The 15,841-nt window shown below is 48.3% G+C and overlaps 1 protein-coding gene across 12 annotated transcripts in view; it reads right to left on the bottom strand.

Annotated features, from left to right (window-relative positions):
* Positions 1-15,841, bottom strand: part of LOC137635499 (zinc finger protein 480-like) — a 136,950-nt gene that overhangs the window by 110,341 nt on the left and 10,768 nt on the right. The window lies entirely within an intron of this gene.

The following is a 15,841-nucleotide window of genomic DNA, read 5'->3' on the forward strand; positions in this document are numbered from 1 at the left end:
TCTTAATTGTACCTGCTTCGTCGTCTCAAAGGACCTAATGAGGTCCTGCAATTCCTTATTCTGAGACAACTCTAAGCCTCTATGCCTAAAGACGGTTAAGAGCATGCTCCTGTATCCTTTAATGGTAGATACAGCCAGCTTAGCATCCTGCCTGAGGTACAAAAGAAAGTCTGCAATCTGGCTTAGAGAGGTAGAGGACGAGGAAACCTTGTGCCTCTTGCACCAAGCTCTAAAGGTCTCCCACTTAGACTGGTAGACTCTTTGTGACGAGATCCTCCTTGCTCTGGCAATGGCTTTCGACGCTTGTGCCGAAAAGCCTCGAGATCTAACGAGCTTCTCGACAGTCTGAAGACAGTCAGATTGAGAGCGAGGGGGTTTTGATGAAATCTCTCGAAGTGGGGTTGTCTGAGAAGATCTGGACTTGCTGGGAGTCTTCTTGGAACGTCCATCAGCATGCCTACCACTTCGGTGAATCATTCCCTTGCAGGCCAGAATGGAGCCACTAGGATCATTCGTCCCGAATCGAGGAGAGCGAATTTTCTGACAACCAGATTGATGATCTTGAACGGGGGAAAGGCATACATGTCCAACCCCGTCCAATCCATCAAGAAGGCGTCCACTGCAACCGCTTCCTCGTCCGGGACTAGGGAGCAGTAGTTGGGGATCCTCCTGTTTAAACTGGAGGCGAAAAGGTCTATTACAGGTCTGCCCCACAACTTCCAGAGGCTCTGACATGCGGGTTGAGAGTCCACTCTGTGGGAAGAACTTGTCCCCTCCTGCTGAGCATGTCTGCCCTGATGTTTCTCTGCCCTTGAATAAACCTCGTCAACAGCTGAGTCTTGTTCTCGTTCGCCCAAAGGAGAAGCTCTCTCGCTGTTGTGAACAGAGAGAGGGAGTGAGTTCCCCCTTGTTTCCTTATGTACGCGAGAGCTGTGGTGTTGTCTGAATTGATCTCCACAGTCTTTCCTGACACCGAGGTTTTGAAGGCCTTTAGCCCTAATAAAATGGCCATCAATTCCTTCCTGTTGATATGCTAACTGATCTGACTTCCTTCCCAAACGCCTGAGACCTCTTTGTTCCCTAGTGTTGCTCCCCAGCCTGACTCGGATGTGTCTGAGAATAACACTAGGTCGGGGTTCTTCTTGTACAAGGAGATCCCTTCTCCTAACAGAGCTGGGTTCAGCCACCACATCAAAAGATCCTTGATCTCTGTCGGTATGGGAAAAGAAAAGGCGTCCTCCTGGTTCTTTCTGTGCAACGAGGTCAACTTCAGCACATCCCTACCCAAAATATGGGGCTGGTTTAACAAAGTCTCTGGGAAGCACAATACACCCAGAGTCACACACCCAGACCCATTAGCTGAAGCCAAGAGGATTGCTAACAACTTTGCGGACAGAGCAAAAAGCAACCATCTACCTCTGCAAACTATCAACAGGCAGAGAACACTGCTCCCAATTAGGAACAACATCATAGAAGCTGCCTGCAACATGGTAGATGACACTGATCACCCCTATACCATGGAGGAACTAAATATGGCCCTATCAAAAGGCAGGAAGGACACTGCCCCTGGAGCCGACTTCATCACATACAGCATGCTGAGGAACATGGGAAATAATGCCAAATTGGTCTACTTGCATTTGATAAACAGGACACACGGAGAGACTACGTCCAACCACATGGAACCAGCAAGACACCAAATCTATTCCAAAACCTAAGGAGCCAAATACCTACCGACCTATAACTTTGATAAGCTGCACAGAGAAAGTAGCTGAAAGAATGGTACTCAACAGACTGCAGTGGAAAATAGGCCAACCACATCATCGCCTATATGCCTACAGAAGTGGCATAGGCACTCAAGAATGCATTACAGATGTCCTCTCAACAATTAATGACAAAAAAGCTTTTGTCATATTCCTTGATCTCGAGAAAGCCTTTGAGCTAGCTAGCTCACCAGCTATACTCTTCACACTTGTTGAAAAGAGAGTGAAAGGACACTTACTGGCCTGGACTCAAAACTACATACAGAACCGAGAAGCCAGAGTCACTTTCCAAGGAAAAACCACTGAGTTCATCCCCTTAGAAAACGGTACACCGCAAGGAGGCATACTCAGCCCCTACCTTTTCAACCTACTAATGGAGAACTTAGCCACTTTAAAACTCCCAAATGGAGTGGAAATTTTCATATATGCCGGTGATATATGCATAGTATGCTCAAATAAAGCTCATGCCAGAAATATCACTCAAAAAGCACTTTACATGATACAGGCCAAATGCAATGATCTTGGCCTAAAGATCAACACCAACAAAACCAAAGCAATGGCTATAAAACATTCGCAAAACCCTCAGAACTTGACACTGAGGGGTGAGGACATCGAATGGGTGAGTCAATTCATGTACCTTGGGGTAATCATTAGCAAAACTCTATCAGCAGCCAATGAAGTAACCTACCTCAGAGAGAAGACAAAAATCCGTCTATCAGCCATGAAACGCATGACCTCCCTTAAACAAGGAGTATCTAACAACCTCCTAAGGCTGTTTTACCTACAAGCAATTCGATCCCACATTGATTATGCAGCACCCACACTCACTGCATTGACCGACACTCAAAAAGCATCATTAGAAGTAGTCCAAAACAATGCCATGAGACTCATTAGTGGCTCTCCAATGTGGACAAGACTCTGCTTACTCAGAGCAGAAACCAACATAATTCCCCTGTCAGCCAGGATTGACATCAGGAATAGCAGCATTATATTCAAGTCAATCATCGCAGATAGGAAAAGCCCACTCAACGATAAAATAAAAAGGCTTCTACCTCTTGCTGAAGAACTGGATCTGCCTAATTCCCATGCAAAGAAACTACTGGATACACTCAGAAGAATGCAGATGCAAAATGAGGCTCACAAAATCAAGGGACAACAAATGCATGAAGGCTACATCCCTCCTGCTCCATGGGCTCGTGATCCTATCAAATACAACTTCACTATCCTACCAGCAGCAAGCAAGGCTCTCTGCACGCCAGAGCAACTCACTGCAGCTGCAACAAATGCAATCAGGAACATACCTGCGCCTCACACCTATTATACAGATGCATCAGTTGACCGTGCAATCCCTGCAGCTGCTGCTGCAGTCATCTCTACATAAGGATATAAAGCAAACTGGAGACTTTCCAACCATGCCTCCACACTGCAAACTGAGCTAGTGGCCATTGCAAAAGCTCTACAACACTCTGCCAATCAACATAACGGGAACACAACGATCCATACAGATTCCAGAGGAGCCATTCTGGCCCTCAGCAACAAGGAACCTACATAGAATGTGTACCTCATCACTGCAATTAAATTCTTAGCCCTGCTCCACCAAAGAAACAACAGGCAAGTCACCTTGAATTGGATTCTGTCATACAGGAATCTCCGGCAACGACGAGGCCAACCACCTAGCTAAATCGGCCTTAACGTGCCAAACTATTAGCATTACTCTGCAAGTCATTAAAAACCATTAAAAATAAAATGGCTACCTACAGCAACATCCAAAAGACAAGTGAAGTTAGAAGAGCCTTCCAAGATGGATCAAGATCTGCAAAGTGGTATATCAAAGCTACAAACATACTACCACACCCAATTGCAAGACAAACACCTCGCCAGGACGCAGTAATCATCTGCAGACTGTGACTGGGATATCTATCCAACTGGCAAATCATCTTAGATAACGGCCAAGACCCTGAAGCACCGCATAGACCAATCAGACCATGCAAGTACTGTAATCGAGACACAGAAGAACCTTTACAGCACTATCTACAGCAATGTCCGGAAACAAGCCTGCTTCGGCAGGATCTTAATCCCAACACTCCAGCAACTGCAACAGCAATTGTCAAGCATATTATTGACAATCACAACACCCTTTCAGCCTTTCTCCCCAGCTACCCTCCACCAAGATAACGTTGCAGCAAAGCCAACGAGAAATCTAAGCGGCAATGAAAAAGAAACCTTAACCCCCCTGCCATTTCTATGCTGGGAGCGGAACGATTGCTGATGGCTGTTGGCCATATCTTTCTCTCCTCTCAGCTTGTAACCCGATGTCGCACAGCGGCCTGTGTTACCTTAACCACCTTCAATCTCCCCTTTTTTTTCAGTTCAGGCATCCCCCCAAACCACCTTTGTTTGTCTCAATAAAGGGATTTTGACGTAGGAAAAATCTATTTCTGGGCGAAGGACCTGTGCCGCCCAGTGAATAAGCTCCATTTAGCACTTATTCTTAGGTAATTTACTGCTAAATATACCAGAGAAAAAATGTAAAGGAGTGCTAGGTTAACTAGCTCGCTCACCTATTGGTGTCGGTATAAAATTGGGCGTATAGTCCAGAGGTCCCGCACTATTTAGATTCATCCACGACAGAAACCCCAATAGAGGAGAGCCGTTCAACCTCACTCGGTACTACTAACAATGCATCCGCTCAGAACCCAACTCCTTAGCACCCAAAGTTTGGGGACTCCAAGGGAGAGGAGCTGGGAGGGTTCACTGGGCGGCACAGGTCCTTCGCCCAGAAATAGATTTTTCCTACATCAAAATCCCTTTTCTGGGCTCGAACCTGTGCCGCCCAGTGAATCTATACAAGAGAAAAATGTCACCAAACTTGCAAAATAAAGGAAAAAACATAAGCGTAAGGGAAATACAGGATGCTTTTAATCAGAGATGAGTACCAAAAAACAATTATAAGGGTATCTTAAATATGAACATAAATCCAATAAGGTAGGTATAATAATGCCGTGAGTGATAATATATACAGATACTCAGGAGTATAAAAATTTACAAATATAATAACAGTATTCAGGTGCGAGACCAACGAATACAATAGGGTATAAATGAGGCAGGTAAGAGGGAGAGATAAAGAGACAAGGCATTAACCTGTGAGTTACCTGGGAGTAACTACGCTCCCTGCGGCTACTGTAGAAAATTTTAGGGCTTCCAAATGTAAGGTAGTGTTTCTTGAACACTGACGGTGATTTCCACCCTGTATACCTGGAAAGGTCTGTAAAATTCATGTGGTGAAAGAAGTTCACCGAGGTAGCAACCGCCCTGATATCATGTGCAAGAGGAAAAGAGTCAGGGTTAGCTTGATTAATAAAATACAAAATTTGTTGCCTGATCCCTTTAATAGTAATGGTACCGCCTTGTTCTCTAACGAATAGAGGCCCCGAGGAGTTAGAGGAGGTCCGGGATAAATAAGACCTAAGAGTAGTAACAGGGCACAGAGACGGATCTTGCGTGAGGGGAACAATTTTCCAGGAGGACCATCTGTTTTGAGGGTCTTCGTTCTTAGCCAAAAAGAATTTGTTAGGAGAAAGCAGGACCTCTCCCGAAGGCAGGAAGTTAATATGACCCGGGTCTCTCGACAAGGCTGCCAATTCAGAAATTCTTGCCCCGGAAGCCAAGCTCACCAGGAAAAGTGTTTTCCTGAGAAGGGGAATGTAATCACAAGAACTGTTAATGGTATCAGAAGCCAATTTGAGTACGTCATTAAGGAACCAGGTCACCGGGGTAGGACGAGTAACCGGTTTCAGTCTGGCACAAGCTTTCGGAATTGAAGCTAACAAAGAGTCGGTTAAGTCTATGTTAAAACCCACTAGGAAGATCTTTTTCAGAGCCGATTTAATAGTGGTGATAGTGTTGGCTGCCAGACCTGATTCTAATAAAGATCTAAAGAAAGTGACTGTAAGGTTCAAGTTCATACAGTTCACGTCTGAGTCTATTAAAAATTTTGCCAACTTTTTAACTGCAGAGTCATACTGGCGGATGGTGGAATCCCGTTTATCCGATTCTAGGAACAAGGTGTTTTGATGATCAATATTGGCACCATGCATAGCCGCAAACTTCATAAAGTCCATAAAGTTAGGGCGCTCTGAATGTTTGAGAAAGCGTACACAACGCGTGTTTGTACTATCTGAGACAGAACCGGATTGGGTATCGGGTGAGGGTATAGTCTCAACTCTCGCAGGAGAGGATACCAGTTGCTCTTGGGCCAGTTGGGTGCGACCAAGGCTACTTGTCCCTTGAAGGATCTCAGTTTGTCTAGAACTTTCAGCAAAAGATTCACCGGGGGAAAGAGATAAATCTTTTCCCAGGTGTCCCAATTCTGTGACATGGCGTCTGTGGCGTAGGCCTGAGGGTCTAGATTGGGAGCCACATATACTCTCAATTTGTGGTTGGATTCCGTGGCGAAGAGGTCCACTTGGAGACCGGGAACCTGAGAGAGAATCCACCGAAATGACTTTAGATCGAGTGACCATTCCGATTCTAGAGGGGAGGTCCGGGACAGGGCGTCTGCCACTACATTCCGGACTCCCGCCAGGTGGACAGCTGAAAGATGCCAATGGTTCAAGGCTGCTAGGGAGAATATGGCTACTAGAACATGGTTCAGAGGCCCTGACTTTGACCCGCCTCTGTTGAGGCAGCGGACCACCACTTCGCTGTCGAGGACCAGACGAAGGTGTTGTTTCTTGGGAAGAACGAGACGTTTCAGGGTTAGAAGAACTGCCATGGCCTCTAGCACATTGATGTGAAATTGGCGGAACAAGGGAGTCCAAAGACCTTGAACTTTCTTGAGCTGAGAATAGCCGCCCCAACCTGATAAGGATGCGTCCGTGTGAATGATTAATTTCGGAGGCGGAAATCGAAGGGGAACTGACTTTGACAGACTGTTTGCTCTTGTCCAAGGAAGAAGTCTTTCCCGTAGAATGGGAGGAAGGCGGACTTTCCTGTCCCGGAGCTTCCGGTTCGCCCTCAAACGCCAGACACGATTGATATCTTTCAATTTTGCCTTCAGAAGAAGATCCGTCACTGAGGCAAACTGAAGAGACCCCAGAATCCTCTCTTGGAGTCGTCTGGAACTTACTTTGTCTTTGAGAAAGCGTTTGGTGTTCCTTGCAATCTTTAACCTCTTGGGTCTGGGAAGACACAGAGTATGAGATATAAGATCCCATTGCAGGCCGAGCCATTGGAACTTCGATTTTGGAAGAAGACGGGACTTCTTGAAGTTGATCTGGAAGCCTAGAGATTGAAGATAATGGATGACTTTGTGAGTGGCTTTTAGGCAATTTTGGGAGGTGTCTGACCAAATGAGCCAGTCGTCCAGATAGGCTACTACTTGAATCCCTTGATTCCTGAGTTCCTGAACAGCGACTTCTGCTAACTTTGTGAAGATCCTTGGGGCGATGTTGAGCCCGAAAGGCATCACCTTGAAGGAGTAACTTTTGTCCCCTAAGCGAAAGCCTAGGTACGGACCGAAGTGTCTCGCTATCGGGACGTGATAATAGGCGTCTGTAAGATCGATAGAGGTGGTGACGGCCCCACGGGGAAGTAAGGTCCGCACCTGCGAGACGGTAAGCATTCGAAACTTGTCGCATTGAATGGACAAGTTGAGAAGGGATAGGTCTAGAATCACTCTTCTCTTGTCCGAATCCTTCTTCGGGACACTGAACAGCCGACCTTGAAACTTCAGGTGTTTCGTTTCTTGTATGGCGTTCTTTTGTAAAAGATCCTGGACAAATTCGACCAGGTCCGGAGTGGAATGTTGACGAAATTTGTTCGGAGGAGGAGGTCCTTGAATCCAACTCCACCCCAGTCCCTTGGAGATGATACTGAACGCCCAGGGACTGAACCTCCATTTGTTGCGGAAGGCATAGAGCCTCCCCCCTACCTGCTGCACCTCAGTATTGGTTTGAGGAGTTGCCTCCACGTCCGCCTCGGAAATTCTTTCCTCTGCGAAAGGCTCTTCCCCTGCCTTTGTTCTGGTTAGAACCACGGTGGTAGCCTCTACCTCTACCATAACTCTGGGAAGAGCTACGAGCCTCGTAAGACTGGTTAAAGGCAGGAGAAGTGGAGGAGGCACCAGAAAGCTGGCTCTTAGGGAGCAGAATGGTGACATAGTCATCCGAAGGAGCCTGAGAGGTGGAAGGCTGTGCAGGGACAACAGGAGATGGGGGAAGAGGCAGCCGGAAGTTGGACGAACCACTCTGCTGTTGCCTGAACTGGGTGGAGGTATATGGACGAAGCTTCTTCCTACCCCGGGCTTGATAATTTGCGGGGTCATATTTGCGTTTCGGGGTCAAACCCCAACGGGCTTTAAGGCTCTGATTAACTCTAGTGGCCTCCGCCAAGACTTCCTCTACGAGATCCTCGGGGAAGAGATTTGAACCCCAACAGGAGGACCGGATGAGCTTATTAGGTTCATGCCTAATCGTCGCCTCAGCTAGGACATGCTTGCGACATCTGCGTTTAGCAGTAGCGAAGTCATACAGGTCATAATATAAAGACTGTAATGTAGCCTTGTTGAGAGACTTAAAAATACTCTCCGTATCGTAAGTCAAGGCTATCGACTCCGTGGATGTGGCCAAGTTTAGAGTACGGCCCACACGTAGGCGGGAATCATATTCCTGTTTAATGAGGGATTCCGGGAGACGGGGAAGCCTCTCACTAAACAAAACTGAGGCACAGTCTGCTGCTAGCTTGCCAGAGGTAAAGGTGGTATGGACGTTGTCCCAACACTCAATGCCTGAAGGAAGAAGGAGGGAGATTGGATCCACCTCTCGGATGGGGGGCAAGGGCTTCTCCTCCAGAGCATATTGGAAGGCAAGCTCTGCCACCTTATTGACGCATGGAGTCAAGGTGTTCTTGTCCATTAAGAACATCGTAAAAGAGCTTTTATAAGGCGTCAGCATGGTGTTAGTGCAGCCGATGTCGTTCAAAAATCTGGCCCAAACAGATTGGGCTTGCTCTTTAGGGAAGATGACCGTCTCTTTGGGGACCTTGTCTAACCGAACTAAAGCTTCCTCGGTAAGCCTGGCATAACCATGAAATGGAAATGCCAGACCAGGAGGAAAGAATTCAAAGTCCTCTAGAGGACGAGTGCCAAGGCCCTCCAAAGTCAACATTCCGTCTGAGAACGGGGAATGAAGTGCCATACGCCAAGGGTTGTTCTTGGCAAACGGCGGGAGCTTAGAGGCATCCGGGATGAGGGAGCTTTGGACTCTCTCCGGAGCTCCTTGCTCTAAAGCCCCAAGTCTCTGACCGATGTTAGAGAACATCGTGTCCATCTTAGACTGCATCTCCGAAACCAACTTTGCCTGCATCTCCGACACGATGCGAAGCATGGCTGATTCGGAAAGGCCCGGGCTAGCAGCAGGAGGGGCGGAATGAACTCCCGGGTCGTGAGACTTAGAGGAGGAACCAGAGGCCTTTGATGACAGGTCTGTACCTTGTTTAGAGCTATGGGAAGTCTTGTGGGGCTTGCGAGCTTTGGGTAAGGTTCTTGATGTAGACTTATCCTTAGGAGGGGCCGGGTATGATCGTTGAGACGAATCACGGTCCCCAGAAAATCCATGAAAAGAAGAGCGATCAGAAGAAGAAGAAAGAGCGGGGCTGAGGATAGGAATCTCAGCGCCGGAAACACTTGCCTCACTTACCACCCTACCTGTATCCGGCTCGTCTAGTAACATTGGTTCGACGTCCAGGTTCATGGAGGCAACATTGTCCTCCAGACCTCCGGGGGCGTCTGATGGATCTTGCTCTGGGTCGATGAGACCCGTTATGGTGGCATCAATGTGGGCAATGATGGGAGCTGCCACATGCCTAGCCACAGCGGCTGAAGACTTAGCGTTGGGGTAAACCATGGAGCAGTAGTCCTCAGATAGGACGTACGGCCGCTTAGACTTCACATTCCGGGCAAAACCACCAACCCACACCTTCAGTGTGGCCCGAGCCGCAGACTTTTGCTCCGAGGATGCCTGAAATAATAGTGGGAATTATAAAAGGGAAGACTCCCAATGGTCCTTCAAGACCATAGAGATCTTACTAATAGTAAAATAAGAAGGCAACTTAGCCAACGGGACTCACCGAGTCAGATCCAAGGGTAGTGATGAGGTCGAAGCAAATCACACAGTTATCCGGGTGCCATACCACAACGTCTTCCAGTTGAACCCCACAAGGGGCATGAGATCGGCAGACGGAGTGGCCACAAGGCTGGTGCATAACAGCTGCACAGGCCGGCGTCAGACAATGCACCATCTATAAAAAGAATAGTATATGAGAAACTGTAATTCCCTTAAGTAGGGGCGGGTCCGAAGGACCCGGGCCTAACAAAGGTCTAACACAAGATTAGAGCTTAACTGTAATATTCTTAAGTAGGGGCGGGTCCGGAGGACCCGGGCCTAACATAGATCTAATACAAGACTAGAGCTTAACTGTAATATTCTTAAGTAGGGGCGGGTCCGAAGGACCCGGGCCTAACAAAGGTCTAACACAAGATTAGAGCTTAACTGTAATATTCTTAAGTAGGGGCGGGTCCGGAGGACCCGGGCCTAACATAGATCTAATACAAGATTAGAGCTTAACTGTAATATTCTTAAGTAGGGGCGAGTCCGGAGGACCCGGGCCTAACATAGGTCTAACACAAGATTAGAGCTTAACTGTAATATTCTTAAGTAGGGGCGGGTCCGGAGGACCCGGGACTAACATAAGTCTAACTTAAGACTAGAACTTAACTATAATACTCTTAAGTAGGGGCGGGTCCGGAGGACCTTGGCCTAAACATAAGTCTAACTTAAGACTAGAGAGTATAGTTGTCCATTCCGGTCGAGCCGGGAGCATAAAAAGGATACAACAAAGGATTAAGACACATAGTGTCTGATTTCCCGGGGCGGGGTTAAGACCCGGGCCGGGAAATAAAGTATATCCATAAACCAATTCATAAATAGGAACTCCGAGATAGTAATCTGTCATATATATAATTATATATAATCATAGGAACTGTTATAATTAATTAATAGGGGGGCGGAACTGTAGATAAGAACCGCCAACCGAACCCGGAGGGTTTCGTATAACATAAAAGTGTGTATAAAATAGGGTGCACCGGTATCCAACTCTGTTGACCGGTGGCCAACCGTCTAGACAGAGACGAACCCGCCGGGACACCCGGAGGACAAAGTCCATAAACACTGAACTACCCCCTCTAAAAGGAGGGAAGGCAATGGTCCCCTAGGGGAGGGGGGAGGGAAGCCTAGCCGCCCACCTAGCGAGAGGGGGAGCTTGGGGGAGGATCACGTGATACGGAGCAGCAGGGCTACCAACTGACGATCCCCAACCAGACAGATCACACGGAGTAATAGCACAAATATTCATTATAATAGTAATAGCGTTGACAATCATATAAATATACACATAAAAAATTTAGGGCAAGGCATGCAACATAATAAATAAATCACAAAGGACACACCTGATGACTTATAAAATAAAATTGCCGCCTAGTAACGAAGGTCGGCAAGCCATAACGATACGTAACTGATATCGGCCCTAAAAATGAACCACGAGGGTTCTAAACGCTAAATAATGAATATCCACAATAACCAATAACATTTAAATAAAATAAAAATAATACACATAGTAACACCGCGAGTGAAACTAAAAGCTCTCAACAGGAGTACCAACTGTAGCGAAGTCGAGCAAGATCGGTATGAACGAAGAGAATAAACTCCTATAATTCAAATATTAAACGATCTAGAATGCTCAAAACACAGCAAAACATAGCTTGGTACTTAACTTAGACGGTGTCTCCTGGGAAACCGACGAAGAAGCCATAATCCAGTGGGAAAAAGCAAAATATGAGAGCACAACAAAAAAGCGGGTTACGATCACAGGCGTGCTAAAAGGAGTTGGGTTCTGAGCGGATGCATTGTTAGTAGTACCGAGTGAGGATGAATGGCTCTCCTCCATTGGGGTTTCTGTCGTGGATGAATCTAAATAGTGCGGGACCTCTGGACTATACGCCCAATTTTATACCGACACCAATAGGTGAGCGAGCTAGTTAACCTAGCATTCCTTTACATTTTTTCTCTGGTATATTTAGCAGTAAATTACCTAAGAATAAGTGCTAAATGGAGCTTATTCACTGGGCGCACAGGTTCGAGCCCAGAAAATAAAATCACAAGTAACATGACAAATTCGGAGATAATTTGTATTTTTCCTAACCATACAAACCTTAGCTATTTACATAGGGTTTACTTTTGGCATAGCTGAAATGACGACCCATTAAATTTTTAACGAGGGTTAACTAACCCCCGCTAGTCAGCAGGGGGTAGGGAAGGGGTAGCTTGCTACCCCTCCCCCCCCCCACACCTGTGAGTTGTCTCACTTCACTTAGAGGTAGGACTTGACTTGGGGGACAGGGCTGGCGGGCAAATATGTGTAAATAGCTAAGGTTTGTATGGTTAGGAAAAATACAAATTATCTCCGAATTTGTCATTTGTTCCGTAACCGAAATACAAACCACGCTATTTACATAGGGTGACTTACCCCTTAGGAAGGGCGGAAAGTCCCCAGCCTTACTGGCTTTTTGGCTTTACCCGGGGACCCGAAAACCAAGTGAGCAGTACTCGAGAAAGGGGGTCCCTGCACCTAGCACTTTCCGATGCTTGCTACGGACGTGCGGCCTACATAAGTTGTGTATGGAGGAAGTTGTGACTCGTCCTAGGAAGTTGACCTGGAGTTCTTTAGATAGAAATCTAGGCTAGGACCTTCCCAATACCACCTCGTCAGGGTATGGGGGACGCAAACAGTATTACAGTTAATACTAGGAGCACAAGGGAGCATGGTTTACCTGAAGAGGTTGAGGTCAGCTATGCAGAAACCAGGATGCTGCTTTCCCCAAGGGTGGGGAGAATGAAGAAAGAAGTAAGGGCCAGACATACTCTTTCAATCACGCAGACTAAAACCGGGCAACAACGCCCTCAACCTTCTGCTACCTGTCCATTAAAGAGCCTGAGGTTAGACCAGCTGTTGTGCAGCCACCAAAGGGCCAATAGAGAATGTATCAAAGCTCCTGTGGGTCACGTCCTGCAGGTAGTGGGCTGTGAAGGTCGTCTGGCGCTTCCACACCCCAGCTTGCAAAACCTGCGTCACAGAGAAATTTCTCTTGAATGCCAGGGACGTAGCTATGCCCCTGATATCGTGCGCTCTAGGGCGGCGTGACGGAGGAGGGTCAGGATCCAAGGTATGTTGAATAACCTTCCGGATCCAGGCCGAGATGGTGTTCTTGGTGACCCTCCTCTTGTCCTTCCTGTGCTTACGAATAACGCTTGCACCTGAGGACGGACTGCAGCTGTTCTTTTAAAGTAATGCCTCAGACTCCTCACTGGGCAAAGTAACAGATGGTCTGGGTCACTTGTTACAGAACGAAGACTCGTTACCCTGAAGGAGTCGAACCTAGGGTCTGACACCCCAGGGTTCTGAGTCTTGGCAACAAACTCAGGGACGAACCTGAACGTTACCTCCCCCCCATCCCCTTGAATGGGCTACGTCGTAAGAAAGACCTTGAAGTTCACTGACCCGCTTGGCCGAGGCCAAAGCGAGCAGGAAAGCCGTCTTCCAAGACAGGTGGTGATCAGACGCCTGGCGTTATGGTTCAAACAGGGCTCTCTTCAGAGCCCTGAGGACCTGAACCACGTTCCAAGGAGGAGGTCTTACTTCTGACTGAGGGCAGGTAAGCTCATAGCTGCGTATCAGTGGAGAAAGTTCTAACGAAGAGGAAATGTCCACTCCTTTCAGCCTAAACGCCAGGCTTAAGGCTGAGCGATAGCCTTTCACCGCTGGAACTGAAAGGCGCATTTCCTTCCGTAAATACACAAGAAATTTCGCATAGCTGGAATAGTGGCATCGAGTGGAGAGATACCCCTCCCACGACACCAACCACAGAAGACTTTCCATTTCGCCTGGTAGACTCCGATAGAGGACTTGCGTAGGTGGCGAGACATCCTGTCCGCAACCTGTTGCGAAAATCCTCTCTCCGTGAGGAGACGCTGGATAGTCTCCAAGCGTGAAGCCGAAGCGACGCTACGGCCTTGTGGAAGATGTTGCAGTGTGGTTGTCTGAGTAGCTCGTGTCGTGGGGGGAGTTCCCTCGGAAGCTCAGTCAGGAGCTGCAGAAGGTCCGGGAACCATTCCGCGTGATGCCACAGTGGAGCTACGAGAGTCATGGAGAGATTGACCGATAGTCTGGTCTTGTTGAGCACCCTTCTCATCAGACAGAATGGTGGGAAGGCGTAAACGTCGATGTTGTCCCACCTCTGCTGAAAAGCATCTTGCCAGAGAGCCTTGGGGTCCGGGACTGGAGAGCAGTACAGGGGCAGCTTAAAGTTCAAGGCTGTCGCAAACAGATGTACTGTCGGGGAAGCCCACAAAGTCAGGACTTTGTTGGCTATCTGAGGATCCAAAGACCACTCGGTACTCACTATCTGCGTCGCTCTGCTCAGACTGTCGGCGAGCACATTCCTTTTGCCTGGAATGAAGCGAGCCGAAAGTGTGACCGAGTGGGCTTCGGACCACCTCAGAATCACTACTGCAAGATGGGATAGCTGTTGTGAAAAGGTACCTCCCTGCTTGTTGATATAAGCCACTACCGTGGTGTTGTCGCTCATCACCACCACGGAGTGGCCCGCCAGTGTCCGTTGGAACTGTGGAAGATCCAGGAAAACGGCCTTCATTTCTAGCAGGTTGATGTGGAGGTACTTTTCTGATTCTGACCAGAGGCCTGAGATCCTTTTGTTCAGAATGTGGGCCCCCCACCCTTCTTTGGACGCGTCCGAAAACAGAGTCAATTCCGGGGGGAGGACGAGAAGATCCACTCCCTTCCGAAGGTTCACGTCGTTCAGCCACCACCGTAGGTCCTTCAGTTCCGTGGATCCTAAAGGAACCAGAAAGTCCAGAAAATCGGAGCCGTGATTCCACGGGACTTTAGCCGCCATTGCAGGGATCTTATCCTGAGGCGGCCGTTCGGAACTAGACGTGCCAGGGAGGAAAAGTGACCTAGAAGACGCAACCACGAATGGGCCGGAAGCTCTTCCCGCCTGAGGAAAAGTTCTGCGACCCTCCTCAGCCTTGCTATCCTGTCGTCTGATGGAAAGGCTTTGTGTAGATCGGTGTCTAATATCATGCCTAGATATACTAGTCATTTCGTCGGAAGCAGAGAGGACTTCTCGAGGTTTACCACGACCCCCAGGTCTCGGCAAACCTCCAGAAGCCTGTCTCGGTGTCGAAGAAGGGTCGACTCCGAGTCTGCAAGGACCAGCCAGTCGTCCAGATAACGGAGGAGACGTATGCCATTCCTGTGCGCCCAAGACGAAATCAGAGCGAACACTCTGGTGAACACCTGAGGAGCTGTGGAGAGACCGAAACACAGCACCTTGAACTGGTAGATCTTGCTGTCTAGGCTGAATCTCAAGTACTTCCTGGAAGACGGATGGATTGGGATCTAGAAGTATGGGTCCTTCAGATCCAGTGTGCACATGAAGTCTTGCAGTCTCACTGCAAGTCTGACCGTGTCTGCTGTCTCCATGCTGAACGAAGTTTGCTTGACAAACTTGATCAGGGCTGAGAGGTCGATGACCGGTCTCCAGCCTCCAGACGCCTTCTTTACAAGAAAGAGTCGACTGAAGAAGCCTGGGGAGCCGTCGTCGACCTCCTGGAGAGCATCCTTCTTGAGCATGGTCTCGACTTCTGCCCGAAGGGCTAACCCCTTTGCCGATCCCATGGCATAGGAGTTCAGCGGCACTGGATTCGCTGTCAGGGGTGGTGATGTCGTGAATGGGACGCGATAACCTTGGCCGATCACAGAGACCGTCCAAGAATCGGCCCCAAGTTGGTGCCACCTGTGCACGCAACTTTTCAAGCATCCCCCCACAGGTGGACATGCAGGGGGATTGCCAATCGTAGCGCTTGCGGCCTCGGCCGCTGCCCCTAGGATTCTTACCTCCCCTAGAGGACTTGCCGTGCCTTCTGTCCTTGGTCTGAAAGGGCAGC

Source organism: Palaemon carinicauda, unplaced genomic scaffold, assembly GCF_036898095.1.
Source record: "Palaemon carinicauda isolate YSFRI2023 unplaced genomic scaffold, ASM3689809v2 scaffold131, whole genome shotgun sequence".
Classification (NCBI taxonomy): domain Eukaryota; kingdom Metazoa; phylum Arthropoda; class Malacostraca; order Decapoda; family Palaemonidae; genus Palaemon; species Palaemon carinicauda.